The sequence below is a fragment of the Aquarana catesbeiana genome, linkage group LG01, assembly GCF_042186555.1.
Source record: "Aquarana catesbeiana isolate 2022-GZ linkage group LG01, ASM4218655v1, whole genome shotgun sequence".
In the NCBI taxonomy this organism is placed as follows: Eukaryota; Metazoa; Chordata; class Amphibia; order Anura; family Ranidae; genus Aquarana; species Aquarana catesbeiana.
In genome coordinates this window covers 977,389,908-977,405,517 of record NC_133324.1, presented here as the reverse complement: position 1 = coordinate 977,405,517, position 15,610 = coordinate 977,389,908, and the positions used below count along the sequence as shown (strand labels likewise).

Here is a 15,610-nt window from a genome sequence, read left to right as displayed (position 1 = left end):
AGGACTTTAAATGCACTGTGCGGCGGCGCAGTGCATTGTGGTCATTCGGTGGGCTGAAGAAATGGTCGAACGCCCTGATAATTCAGATCTTCACCGATTGGGGGAACAGCCAATGTTTGGCCGGAACTCATTCTCTAGCCGAACCGTTCCCCCCAACACTGATAACAAACAGATTTCAGACCAAAATCACAGGTTGTTCAGACCAAAACCACATACTGTAACATGCACAGATGCTGGTCATAGACCTCCTCTTCCCATCCTCCTGGTCACCTCACAGTTAACCCCTTCCTGCCTGGAACACTCAAACATAGGCCTATGTTTGACATGCAGTCCAGACAGAAGCTCCAAGAATCCAGCTAACCACCCAGGTCCATGAGACATGGGAGCCAGGGCCACCTAATGTGTGCTGCACAAAGTGGTTTCCTCTCACCATCATGGGGGAAAACTCCTTTTTCTCCATCACCATCCACTAAAGACCTGACCACCACTAAACACATAACTCTATTTACTCCCAAGTATTGGCAGAACTTTTCACTTTACTCTATTAGGTTATCACACAGAGGCTCATAGTTGTGTTTATAAGCACACCTGAAGATGACATACTGTACCTCACTTACCCAGTGCCCCGTATCTTGGTTGGAGAACAAAGTGATGAGAGGGCTTCCCCTTATGGCTCTAGTCTGAGTTCCCCTGAATGTGGGACTGGGGCACAGGACACAAAGAAGCTCGGGTGCCAGTAATCAGAAAGTAGGCAATAGTGGCCTCTGGACATCAATTGAAAGGCGGGAGTGCTCAGACGGCATAAGTACCTTGAAATTTTCCATCACCAGAGGAAGTTTGCATTTGGGAAAAGGATATGAATATTGATTGATTAATTGGCTAAACTTCTTGAGATAACAGGTGTGACTGTAGGACAATTGTTCTTCCTTCACTCTTTGTGGCACAGACGTCCCCCATTGGACCTCTTGGTGGGTCTTGGGGATTATTTGGAACCGTGATTATTTTGAAAGGTGGTAATGTATTAAAAAAAATGTCCTACAAAAGCTCCAGAAGAAGTCACGTTTGTGGTGAAACATGTAGAGGCAACCATTCTTTTGTATTTTGACCATTGGGCTGTTTTGACCCTAATGTTATAAATAGTTTTATACTATCAATGTAATAAAAACTTTCTACTTTTTGTAAATTGGATTTTGATTGACTTTCTTGCATCTTAAAACTCCGTTCTTTGCTCTTTGGGTATATACTTTTTTTGCCAAATATAAAGGAGGTGGTGTGTTTAGTAGAATCTCCAAGCTCCAATACTAATTTAAAACATTGGTGCTCTTATTCAGTTCAAGTCCACAAACAGGGGTAGGAGTTGCTATGATTTCACTCTTTCTATCCTGCAGAGACAGTCCACCTTTTGCTTCCTTACCAGTGGTGGGAATGATCTGCTACCATTCTCTCTGGTTGGATGAGGACAGTAATGGGGTTACTAAGGACATTAATAGGGGGAATTAGTACATTAATGGGGGGACTGAGGACAGTAATGGGGTCACTGGGAACAGTAATGGGGGTAAGAACATTATTGCGGGGGACTAAGGACATTATTGGGAGGGACTGAGGACAGTAATTGGGTCATTGAGGACATTAATGGGGTGGGACTGATGACATTATTGGAGGGGCTTGAGGTCAGTAATAGGGGCCTGAGAACAGTAATTGGGTCACTGAGGATATTAACTGGGGGAAAGAGGACAGTAATTGGGTCGCTGTGGACATTATTGGGGGGGGATAAGGACAGTAATAGGACAAGAATTGGGTCACTGAGGACAATAATGGGGGGGAGCCTTACTGATTCTCTAGCCTGCTCAGTGCCCTACTGGGGGAAGAGGGGGTGACACCAACCCTAGTGAGACCACTGATTTGATTTATTTAACACCCACTTGGGGACTATTAAACAAACTTTAACTGTTGGCAAGGTCAAAACACCAAAAAGCTGTGATGAAGGTGGGGTGGGGATGTCAGGGTCTCCACCTTGGCCAATCAGAGAATGCTTTTCATTCATTCAGAAAATGTATAGCATTCTATGAATGGTGCCCATATTGAGTGGCCAACCTCCTGTGTTCACAATGCAGCAAGCCAGCCACCCTGTAGGGGGCAAAGAAGCTAGTGGAGATCACTGGAGAAGCGGTGTAGTAGTGCTGTAGTAGAGGTGTAGAAGTGGTATAGTAGCAGTGTAGCCAGTGGCGGCTGGTGCTCAAAATTTTTGGGGGGCGCAAACAAACTGAAAAAAATCAAATCAATCGCAGCCTCTGTGCCATCAAGTGCAGCCACTGTGCCCCATAAAATGCAGCCACTGTGCCAATCAAATGCCACCACTGTGCCCATCAATTGCTCCCACTATGCCCCATAAAATGCAGCCACTGTGCCATATCAAATGCTGCCAGTGTGCCCCCCACCAGCCCACCATCTGCACTTACCTGTCTTGGTGGGACAGTTTCTCGATGTCTTCTCCCATCCTCTCCACCCATCCTCTGCTATGATTGGTCAGGTGATGAGTAACAGATCCGAGCACCTGATTGGTGAAGAGGTGGTTTAGTATTAGGAAAGCGAATATTTATTCGCTTTTCTAAAACAGCTGAGTGACTTGCGAGCGCCCAGCATGGCACTCACAGGTCAACTTTATGACATCTATTAGAGCCTATGGCTCTAATCAGGTGCTTCAAAACCACCCCCCACCATTGTAATTCAGGTGCCCTGTGCACGAAAAGGAATAGGGGGTGGCAGCGGAGTCCATAGATAGAGTCATGCAATGCATGCATCTATCTATTGGTACTAGAGGGGGGTGGCAGGAGAGAGGGGGCGGCGCCCGTGCGCTCTTAATGCATTGGCCGCCACTGAGTGTAGCAGTGTTGTAGTGGGGTGTAGTAGTTAGGGTTGCCACCTCATTCCTTTAAAACTGAACACATATTAATTACACAGGTTCTGTGGCTGATTACGGTGTTCATTTAAACTCACTTGGTGCCTTATCTGCATTAAACTCACCTCAGAACCTGTATAATTAATATGTGTTCAGGTTTAAAGGGATGAGGTGGCAGCCCTAGTAGTAGTGCTGTAGTAGAGGTGTAGTAGTGGTATAGTAGTAGTGTAGTAGTGCTATAGTAGAGGTGTAGTAGTGGTATAGTAGTAGTGTAGTAGTGTTGTAGTAGAGGTGTAGTAGTGGTATAGTAGTAGTGTAGTAGTGTTGTAGTAGAGGTGTAGTAGTGGTATAGTAGTGTAGTAGTAGTGTAGTAGTGCTGTAGTAGAGGTGTAGTAGTAGTGTAGTAGTGGTGTAGTAGAGGTGTAGTAGTAGTATAGTAGTAGTGTAGTAGAGGTGTAGTAGTAATGTAGTAGTGGTGTAGTAGAGGTGTCAGCACCCAGTGATTTCCAGCTTCTAGAGAGATCTCACAAGTATGGTATATACATAGTTACATTGATCCATTGTAACTACACATAAAACATCCAAACCTGGAATTCAGCTTCAAAAACATTTTCAGGAAGTACATAAAATACCCGCTAAATGACACCAGAAATACAATGTACAGTACGTGTCACTTCCTGTGAGCTTCAAAGAAAGCACCAAGAACTTCATCTTTCTTGTAGAAACTACTACTCCCATCAATCACCATATACTGGAGATGAAGAAAGGCAGACATGTGTGTTGTAGAACTTGAGTGAGAACCATGGCTGCCTCCACAGATTCAGGGGAGAAGTGAGTGTAGCCACCCAGGGACAGATATTCCATTTATGGGGAGAAGCTCCCAAAGGGTTAATCACACCTGAAGGGATTCTGACTTGGCAATTTTCCTCATTAAAACCCAACAAGTTCATCAGCTGCTTGGTAATAAAAGTCACTCCCATTTCTGATTTATTTTGCACACTGACATTACCCAACACAGCAACAAAAGGTAAGACTGCAACAAAGTTTCCGCCAATCCTTGTAATGTACATTGATCAGGTAGAGGGGCTTGTTTGTTTCTTAACCAAAGTGGGGTTATTGTTTAATATCTTGTGTGAAAATGTAATAATAATGAAGATAAGAATAAGAGGAAGCTCGGGGGTGAAGTCTTCTCCATTCACAGAATGAAGCCTGGGACATTGTTGTCTGTGAATGGTGTGAAGTAGAGGGAGGTAGGGGGACCACCTCAGTACTGGGGTCTATGAGACCTGCAGAGCTTGGCTCCAAGGTGGGGGGGTCCCCCTACAGATCAGTCCTTACCAATGGCACCTGGCATGTTCTGATAAGATTTGCTGGAACAAAACCAGACTGGTAAAAACAAACCCCTTTGGAGGTGTCTGGGGTCCCACTCGGGTTTCCACCTCATTCCTTTAAAACTGAACACATATGAATCACACAGGTTCTGTGGCTGATTAAGGTGGTAATTAAACTTGATTCTTTATCTGCATTAAATTGGTCTCAGAACCTGTATAATTAATGTGTTTTTGGGTTTTAAAGGGATGAGGAGGCAACTCTAGAACCCACCCAATGATATGATGTAAGGTCAGGATTATACGAGGCTAAAGACTCACACACGTTCCAATAAACCTTCCCAACCAACTTCTACCATCATCTGATTACTGGTACAGCCATCTCCATCCTGTCTTCTGTATATCTGAGATCATCCTCTTCACAAGTCTTACTATATTTTCTGTTTTATCAGATTTCCATGTTGGGAGATAAGCGGTGACCTTCCTCCTTCTCCAATGGCGGCCAATAAGGTGAGTGACTTTCTATTCATTTCCATCAGTGTGATACCAAATCATTTCATACAAGCAGAGGGAAGAGCTCATGGCAGCCAATCAAAATACATCCAGTACTGGATCCTCTAATAAGAAATCTCTATGGGGGAAAAAAAACTCCAAACTTGTTTGGCTGGGGTGAGTTAATATGAAGTTGTGTGTGGGGTGTTTTTTTTTTTTTTTTTTTTTTTTTTTTTTTTTTTTTTTGTGCAACTTTTGTAGTTAACGTGTGTGTGTGTGTGTGTGTGTGTGTGTGTGTGTGTGTGTGTTTTGGGAAGTTGACTTAGCAATGGCAGCTGCTGCTCCCTGCCACCCCCAAATCGATTGATCGCCTGCCAGGTCACGGCTGCAGGGTCTCCTCCTGAGTCCCAGTGGTCGTTTCTTCTTCCGGCTAATCGGGTCTCAGGGACGGGTCGAACGGACCCCTGTTTGGTTCGCACCAGAACTTTCAAACACCGCAAAAGTTCCGATCCGAATAACTAACCCTGTTAAAGTTAATTGGACCCGAAAATCAAAAGTGTCTATTTTAAAGGCTTGTATGCAAGTAATTGGGCATACAATGGTTATAGGGGTCCGGTCCTGGGGGACATGTATCAACTAAAGTTAGTGAAAAACATCATTTTTTAAATGAGCAGTGATAATTGCATAACTTTTATATAATTTTTTTTTTTTTTTTTCTTTTATCTTTAACCGCTTGCGACCAGCTGCCGCAGTTGTACTGCGGCAACCTGTCTCGGCTGCGCAAATCGCCATTGTTACGTCGCTCCCTTTGGCGCCCACTAGGGGCGCTCGCCCCCGGAGCCGATGTGAGTGCCCGGCAGTCTCGCTGACCACGGGGCTCCGGTGATCACTCATAACATGGCGAGAACCAGGATCTTTGTGTGTAAACACACACATCCCTGTTCTCTGAGGGGAGAAGTGACAGATCGTCTGTTCTTACAAAGTATTAACAGTGATCTTTCATCTCCCCTAGTCAGTCCCCTCCCCCTTCAGTTAGAACACACACTAGGGAACACAATTAACCCCTTGATCGTCCTCTAGTGTTAACCCCTACACTGCCAGTGACATTTTTTTTTACAGTAATCAATGCATTTTTATAACACTGATCGCTTTATTAATGCAAATGGTCCCAAGAATGTGTCAAATTTGTCTGTCCACCATAATGTCATATTCATTGTAAAAATTGCAGATCATTCCCATTACTAGTAAAAAATAAAAATGTTAAATCTATCTCCATTTTGTAGACCGTATAATTTTTGCGCAAACCAATCGATACACACTTATCGTATGTATGTATCCCAAAATTATGTAGAACAATACATATCGGCCTAAACTGAGGAAGAAAAATTGTTTATTTTTGGGGGATATTTTTTAAAGTAAAATGTGTGGGTTTTTTTTTTTTCTGCTTTATATCGCAAAAAATAAAAACCGTGGAGATGATCAAATACCACCAAAAGAGAGCTCCATTTGTGGGGGGGAAAAAAAAGGACTCAAATTTTGTTTGGGTACAGCATTGCACAACAGTGCAATTGTCAGTTAAAGCGACGCAGTGCTGAATTGCAAAAAGTGCTCTGGTCAGGAAGGGGGTAAAATCTTCCGGGGCTGAAGCAGTTAAAGTGAAAGCATAAAAATGAAAAGTTCCTTCAAATGTGCCTGGGGGGGTCCCCTTATTCTACCTGTAAAGTGGCAGATCTGTACCATGTCTAGAATCTGCTGCAGCAATAATTGAATTTATAAAGCCCAAAAAAATGACCTTTTCCCTGCAAACTGCCTTTATTTTGCTCAGCAACATCTGGAGAGCCAGTGTGTATGATGAGGCTACAATGTAGTGCACTGGGAACAAGATTAGAGGGGTGTTTTTTTTTTTTTTTTTTTTTTTTTTTTTTTTTTTTGAAATAATGGGTGCGTAAAAAAAAAAAAAATTGTCTTTGGATGTTGGCGCCTTCCCACCATAACCCTATAGAGGTAATCTTGATGAAGGCAATAATTGGCCTTGCTGTAAAAAAATTGCAATGATATCCACCTGTCAAAAAGGTACTGAAAAATTGTTTTTTGGGTGTTAATTATGCCCATAAAACCTATACCAAAAACATTCTTCCAGATGAAATGATTGAACACCCTCAGTGCTGAAAGGTCCAGACAGCTGAGATTTGGGGAGTGGGCTCGGAGATAACAGCTTCAGAATGTGATGGAATAGGGGGGCTGCTCTCTAATCTATCTTGATGTCGACCTCCTTGGGGTTGTCACCTCACCTTCCGTTTCCTCCTCTGCTCTATCTGGCACCGGAGTCTCATCAGAATCATCAATCATCATCCGCTGTGGGAACATGAATGCCAATTTGTCTACCAGTGTTCTCCCCTCTCTAGGCTCATGTTTCTGTCATCCTCAACCTCAGAACCAACATCTGAATCCAGTAATGGCTGGGCATCAAGGAACAAGTGGCTGACACTGGTCAAATAACTCAGCTGACTCCTCCATGGCTGATGTTGGAGCTATGGTGGGAATAGATGTGGACAAGGAGGCAGGTTTATCCCCTCTGGCAACTGCAGGGGACTGTATACTTGTCTCTGCTTGTGTGACAGAGGATGAGGAAGGTTTTGTAGGCCAGTCCACCACCTCCTCTGCATGCTGTGGCTGGATAGTACGGGCAAACTCACTGAACAGGAGATGATGCCCTGCCTGAGGACTGACCACCACGTCCAACCTTGCCTGTGGACACATTTTGTTGCTGACCCCCTTACAGTGCCAAGAGAACGTCTGCCTCTCCTTGTTGTCCTCCCAGCCATTATTGGGAGGGAGGGGGCAGTGCTTAGAAGCAAATGTGAAGCAGTGGTGGAAATCTGTATGTAGATGCACTTTAATCAATGTTAAAGAGGTGTTTGGTGCACTTTATTTTGAGTAGTCGCACTACAGACACTCCACGGATACAATATAATGTGACACACAGAACTATATGGCGTTTAACTGGCAGTAATGCAATCAAATAGATGGTGTGCAACCGTCACTACACTGACTATCTGAACTGTCCCTACTCTATCTATACACTAATGTGAAGATAACTGACAATCTCACTACACTACAGTGATACTATCTGATCTGTCCCCACTCTAGCTGCACACTATACAAAGCTGAATGATGGTCCTCACTACACTCACACTATCCCTAGACTGACACTAAACTAATATTCTACACTGACAACCAAAGCAAAATAGCACAGTATAGAACACTAATAGCACTGAACGGAGCCCTGTTCTATCTCTCCACACCAAAATCACACTGAAAATGGCTGCCATTTGAAAGAATACTTTTATACTGTGGGGCGGTAATGAGACATGATTGGATAAAGTCATAATGAATGTGTCCAATCATGAGTCTGACAGTGCTCTGTGCCCTGATTGGCTAAAGCAGTGAAAGCTTCAGCGAATCAGGGCTTGCAATGCATTGTGGTCAGTTCAGGGGGGCCGAAGAAATGGTCGAACAACAAAAGTTATGGCCCGAACTTGGCTTAGGCCAAACCGTTCGCCCGTCCCGACTCAGGATCTGTTTCCTGATTGGCTCGGAGGAGAAGCCGGAAGACAGTGAATATTAATGTTGCACAACTGGGTGAGGTCACCTTTTTTGGAGCCTTAAGCCTCGTACCAATGATCAGATTGTTGGCAGGGGATTGTCTGACAGACTGTTGTCCTAAAATCCGACCATTAGTAGGTTCCCTATGTTGCCAATCAAATGTTGGATGACAGGCTAGTAAATTTTCGGCGGACAATGGTCTTAGATTTTCTGATGGTCGGTACACAAATCCATCACACAAGTTGAACGTACAAACATGCATGCTCAGAACCAATGCTCACCAATTTGGCAGAAGGAGCCTAAAGGGTGGGGCTGAAGACCTGAAATTCCTCATAGTACATCACTACATTCGTATTTGTTGGCCGACAATTGTGTACCATTAGTATGCAAGACAAGATCCAGTCACTCGCCCTTTTGACAAAAATCATACGCTCAGTTGGCCAATCTGATCGTGTGTACCAGGCTTAAGGCTCTCATATGCTTTAAAAAAACCCTATTGAAATCCATGTGTCTGCCACCCTGCATGTAGATTAGGGGGGTGGTGCCAGTAAACTTACTGATGGTTTGTAAAAATATATATAATTTTTTTTTTTCTCCTTTTTAAAGTGGAACAATAAAAATGAAATCTTCCTTTAAATATGCCTGGGGGGGTGTCTATAGTATGCCTGTAAAGTGGCGCACTTTTCCTGTGTTTAGAACAATACCACAGCAAAATGACATTTCTAAAGGAAAAATTGTCTTTTAAAACTGATCGCAGCTGTAATGAATTGTTGAATCTCAGCACTATAGATGTCATTGAAAAAAAGGCATGGGTCCCCCCCAGTCCATTACCAGGCCCTTTTTGGTCTGGTATGAATATTGTGGGGAACCCAGGACCAATAAACATAGCGGTCCCCCTTTTTGGGTATGGATTTTTAGGGGAACCCTGCACCAAAATTAAAAAGAAAATGGTGTAGGGGTCCCCCAAAATCCATAACAGACCCTTATCTGAGCATGCAACCTGGCAGGCCGCAGGAAAAGGGGGGGGGGGGGGGGTGCATGACAAGCACCCCCTTCCTAAACCGTACCAGGCCACTTGCCCTCAACATGGGGAGGGTGCTTTTGGAGGGGACAAGGGTCTCATCCCCACAATCCTTGGTCTGTGGGCAAGGGGGATTATCGGAATCTTAACAAGGGCACCCCCAGATCCTGCCCCCTATGTGAATTGGTAACCAGGTATGTTGTACCCCTACTATTTCACCCAAAAAGCGTCAAATGGTAGACGCGACAGCTTGGGACAAGAACTTTGGACTTATGGATGAATGGACATGTTTTATTTTATCACACCGCCCGATGAGCCAAAAAAAGCAACAGCTCCGCCTCCATGGGAGGCTCCTGCCAAGTGACAGTTCTAGCTGAGGGCAGGGCCACTTGGTGATGTAAACGGGTGACCCTGCCTTCCTCTGCCCAAACACTTTTTAACAACCGGCCCATAGCGGAATGATGGTTACAGGGCGGTTCGATAAACTCTGGGACGGCGTACATTGATGTCCTCCCAGAATCGTACCCCCCCCCCCCCCCGGGGCATGCACACGGGTGCATCCATGTCCACCCGGTGCATCACGGTAAACAGGCGCTGGCAGCGCCCGTTTACCACATGATCATACCGTCAAATGACGGCGTGATCACATGTAAACAAACCGGCATGATATCTGGTTCCCCTCTCCATCCAGTGGGAGGGATTTGATGCAGCAGCACTGTGGGCTGGATGTGTAGTGCCCAGAGCGCTGCTCTGTTACAATTGCAGTACTCATCCATGCTTGGCCATCCATGCTCAGCCATCCCTTTTGTCATAATTATCCATCCATACTCGTCAATATTCATCCATCCATGCTCAGCTGTACTCAGCCTCTGTATGTGGCCAGGCTGTAGAAAAGTCTCACACGTGGTATTGCCGTACTCGGGAGTAGTAGAATTTATTTTGGGGTGTCATTTTTGGTGTCTACATGCTATGTGTTAGAAATATTGTATGAATGGACAACTTTGTAGAAAAAAAAGAACCCGTTCAAAAGACTCATTATGCCTATAGATTATACGTTGGTGTTTTCTTTCCAAAATGGGGACCTTTTTGGGGCGTTTCCATTGTCCTGGTGCTCCAGGGCCTTCAAAAGTGTAAGAGGTAATCAGGAAATTAGATGTGTAATTTAGGCTCCAGATCGCCTCAAGGTGCTCCCTGCATGTTGGGCCTCTGTATGTGGCCACGCTGTGTGAAAGTGTCACATGTGGTATCACCATACTCTGGTATGTGTTTCGGGGTGTAATTTTTGGTTTGCATATGCTGTGTGAGAAATTACCTGATAATATCAAAATTTTATAACAAACGAAGAGCAAAAAAAATTAAAAATCTGACGGTGATTAAATACCACCAAAAGAGGGCTCTATTTGTGGGGGGGAAAAAAGGAAAAATTTCATATGGGTACATTATTGCATGACTAATTGTCATTCAGAATGTGAGAGCACCAAAAGCTGAAAATTGGTATGGTTAGGAAAGGGGTTTAAGTTCCCAGTGGGTAAGTGGTTAACTTGCATGTAAGCCTTTAAAATTCGCACTTTCTTTTGGTTTTTTCCATGTTAGTGTCCCATAGACTTTAACTGTGTTCCGGCGGCTTTTGAATTTGCCCCGAACACTGCATAATGTTTGCTGTTCTCCAAACAACCAAAGTTCAGCCTGAACTTCGGGCCGAACTGTTTGCCCATCCCTACGTTCCTTTCCATGAAGCTCCTGCTAACTGATTTGGCATTCCCACTGACTTGTGGAGCAAAAATCAATATCTATGAGCTGTGAAACCTCCTCCGGGGTCACAAGAACTTTTTCATTAATTCTGGAAAATTGTGCTTATATTTGGTTTTGTATCACCAGACTGTTTCTGAATATCACAATGTGTCTCTTGTGTTTTTCACAGGAAAATATTGACATTGTAGATGGGTAAGTAAAGTAATTTTTCACAAATTTGAAGTCCTTTTTTCTACAGAACAAAATAAAAATTACAATTACAGACATTGGATGGTTCTGGCAACAGGAAACTGTCATCCTGTATTTCAAAAATCTTACCAACAGGACTTTATTTGTAGAAAATGTATTTAAAGTAAAAGGTTTCCCTGTGATATCAGGGGTTTCCCAGGGACCTTACGGGTGCAAGTATTAACAGCAGGAAGCTGAGATAGTTGTCTCGTCTTTCTCCTCTTCTGGGAAGGCTGTAAACAAGGTTTAGGAGTGTATGAGAATGGTGGCTTATTTTTCCAGAAGCATATTTGAGATGTCAGGCACTGATGTTGGACAAGAAGGCCTGGCTCAGTCTCCACTCTAATTCATCCCAAATGTGTTCTATTGGGTTGAGGTCAGGACTTGAGCCAGTCAAGTTCCTCCACCCCAAACTCGCTCATCCATGTCTTTATGGACCTTGCCTTGTGCAGTCATATTGGGCACAGGAAGGGGCCATCCCCAGACTGTTCCCACAAAGTTGGGAGCATAAAACTATCCAAAATGTCTTGGCATGTTGATGCCTTAAGAGTTCCCTTCACTTGGACAACCCCACATCATAATTCCCCCCCCCCCCCACTCCACCAAATGATTTGGACCAGTGCACAATGTAAGGCCCATAAAGACATGGATGAGTGAGTTTGGAGTGGAGAAACTTGACTGGCCTGTGCAGTCTTGACCTCAACCGAACACCTTTTGGGATGAATTGGAGCAGAGACTGAAAGCCAGGCCTTCTCATCCAACAATAGTGCCTGACATCACAAATGCACTTCTGGAAGAATGGTCAAACATTCGCATAGACACTCTTAAACCTTGTGGACAGCCTTCCCGGAAGAGTTAAAGCTGTTATAGCTGCAAAAGGTAAATCACTCAATAACTGAATATTGAACCCTTCAGACTAAGGCCCCCATACACACTATTAGATTTTCTGCAGATTTTTGTCTTTAGGTTTACCAAAACCATGTAGTGCAAGGGCCAGCCTGATTGCATACAAATTGGAACTCTTAAGGTTTGACGACATATTATATGGTTTTGGTAAATCTGAAAACAAAAATCTGCAGAAAATCTAATAGTGTGTATGGGGTCTAAGACTGGGAAGTTGTTAAAATTTGTGTGTAAAGGCAGGTGTCCCAGTACTTTTGGTAAAATGGTCTATATGCAGTACAAATACCACTTCTTCTATAAGTTGTCTCATGCGATACTTATGGGGAATATGGGACTTTTTAGGCACTTGGACAACTTCAGATTGTGTAAAACAATATATTTTTGTTACAGAATAAAAGCATAAGACATAAACATTTTGGCTGACATGGTGTTAGCAATCTATAAATTTAAATTCACATATTTTTAATGTATTGACCAAGCCCAACACGTTTCTATTCTGACTTAATCAAGAACATTTTCAGTGTGCCTTCACATAAAGCCAGGGGAGAAAGATCAACTTATCAGCCTAATGTTAAATATGTTCAGCATTGTGGACCCAAGAGATGGCCAGACAGGTTCTAGATGACAAAGTGCTCACGAGGAAATGACAGCTTTCTATATTATGATGCACAGCTACTCCCAAATAGGCAGTAGTTCAGGTGTTTGTGTGAAGTACCAAGCGACCAAAGCTTAGTCTGAACCTAGGTTCACACTTGGACGACAGCTCAGCCTTCATGTCATGCAACTGGCTCTGCCAAGTGGCGTTATCCCTGACACTATGCAAGCACCATTAAATGGAAGATCAATGAGCCACAGCTCAAGGAACCTTAGAGCTCCAAAGGACCGAGAATAGCTGCTTTAATAGGAATGCTTGATCAAGAGGGAACTTTAACTATATTCTGTTTTTGTAATTTTTTTTTTTTTTTTTTTTTCTCTTCACACTTGATAGCTCAGAAGGGGAAACTGTAGCTGTCGAGGCAAGGATGAAAAAAGTAAAGGAGACCCTTTCTTCCTTGGGCATGAATGTTAAAGAGGTAAGTATTTTAGTATGTCTTGTAAACCTTGATTTTTGAAACCACATAAACCAAGTAAGCGTTGCTCCAGATCTGCTCTTCTCACCTGTCCATGAAGAAAATGAGGTGCTGGCTCAAAGAAGCCCATCCTTGCTCACCTTTATGTAATGAATAGGCAAATGTACTACTTTACCCAGCTATTGCTGATCTTGGCTTACTTCTTGGACTTGCTCTGCCTGCCGATCTGGTCCATCGCTGACTGCCTTCCTGGCCCTGCTACCATTTCCTGCTCTGGTGCCAAGCTGCTTCAGCATCCTGTCCTGAGGACTGCAACTTCCAGCTCTACCCGCCTAAGGAGCGGACACCACCAGCCAGCTACTCTGGTACTTGTGTTACTCCATGCCATCACACTCTCTGCCTCCACCTTTAGGAGTGTAGGGCAGGAGGTGCAAGAGAGGCCTCTACAATTTTCCAGTCTTCATCCCATATGTGATAGTACATCTGCACTCATGTCTTCATCCAGAAGTCACCACTTCCCTAAAATGTCTCACCATAGTTACAAAAATAACCCAAACCTAACCCTTATGGCCAAAGCCATTCATGACAAAACACGTTAAGGAAGAGGGGCTTCTGGATGGAGTCATGGTTTCAGGTATACAGCTGATGATTGAATAAACAAAATTGATAGAGTAGAGATCAGAGTACAACTCTTTCATTTATTCTTTGACTATATATATTTATATGTTGGTTTGTCCCATACCTGTATTCAGTTTTCATGCTGTTTTATCAATTTCTTACCACTGTTCAATCCATACTCCATCTAAAGTAGAATTTTGATGTCTTTTTTTTTTTTTTTTTTTTTTTTTTGTATTTTCTGAAGGATTGCAGCCCTCCTGTAATTGCGGTCTTGGGATCTGGGGGTGGACTCCGTGCCATGGTTGGTTTTCTGGGAACGATTTCAAAACTGGCTGAACTCAACTTTTTGGGTACCGTGACCTACATCAGTGCGATATCTGGATCAACCTGGTATATATGTAAACTCTAACAATTTGTGTGTGTATATCCTTGGAAGGTTTTACCCCCCCCCCCCCTTTCTATGTGATGGCATAGGCAGGAAATAGGTCCTTTATGGAGACATGAAGGGTCTATTAGACCTATTGTGTCTCCCCTGCTGCTAATCCAGCACAGACCATGCTTGATTAGCTACAGTGGCAAGGGAGTAACAGTTCTTAAATAGAAGTAGGGAAATCATTGTCACCTTCAACTTCATTACCCTTTTTTGTTTGTAGACCAGGCATTCGTGGACTTTATAGGAAAAGTTGAGCAAGGAAATGGGGGGGTGGGGTGTAGCTTTAAGATTGGTAGGGTCCAAGAAAGGCTTTAAGTATGGGGGTGACTAGATAATGTTTGGGAAGATGCCAGAAAAGATTGAAGCTGTTAGACTGTAGGATAGAATCGGAGGGTGACCATAGTATTTGTGAGGGTCAAGGGGACAGGTGGTTTGGGTGTTAGGAATAATTTTAGCAACCTTGTCTGTAGTAGTAGGGTTGAATAAGGAGTTTTGATTATACCTGTTGACATGGGTGTAGGGGAGATACCAGTAAAGTGGAGATTTCATCAAAAAAACTATTCAATCTTTTATATTTTGAGGTGATTGGCGATCTCCTGGGCAGTTAGTGGGTGGAAGCAGTGGAGGACAAAGCGGAGAGTTAAAGGTAGAGAAGAATTGACATTGACTGGATGAGAAGGTGTTAATGAGAGATAAAAATAAGTCTGCTTGGGGAAGAGATAGGAATTGCATTTTTGGAGGGCAGATTTAAATTGCGTTTTAGTCTTTGAGAGACTTAGTCTTATGCCACTGACGCTCAAGAGCGCGGCTATGTTTTTTGAGACATCTGGTGACATCTGTTTGCCAGGGTTGTAGGGTTGGGACCTAATTCTGTCTGTGTAGTGATGAGGGCAAGCTTGTCCAGGGTGGAGGATAGGCATCCATTGTAGATGGAAGTGGCTAGATTGGGGTAGGACAGATGGTCAGTATTAAAATGAAGAGAAGGGTTGAAGTGGCGACTGTTTTTTACGTGTGATTGTTAGGCGATTGGAGAGAGGTCATGGAAAACAGGGAGAGGGTAAAACCTAAGGTTGTGATCTGCGAGGAAAAGGATTGTTGGAGAGGTTGCACATAGGTAGGACAATACAAGGGTGTTGCCATCAGTGAGTAGAAGCCTGTACCCATTTCTTCAGGTCAAATGAAGAGGTTAGACTAGGAGTGTTCATATGAACAGGGATGTTAAAGTCGCCAAGGGATTCTCAGACAAGAGAAAGTAGGGTA

At 43.6% G+C, this 15,610-nt stretch overlaps 1 pseudogene; it reads left to right on the top strand.

Annotated features, from left to right (window-relative positions):
- The first annotated feature begins 4,509 nt into the window (after positions 1-4,509).
- LOC141128939 (cytosolic phospholipase A2 gamma-like) overlaps positions 4,510-15,610 on the top strand; it is a 99,827-nt pseudogene continuing 88,726 nt past the window's right edge.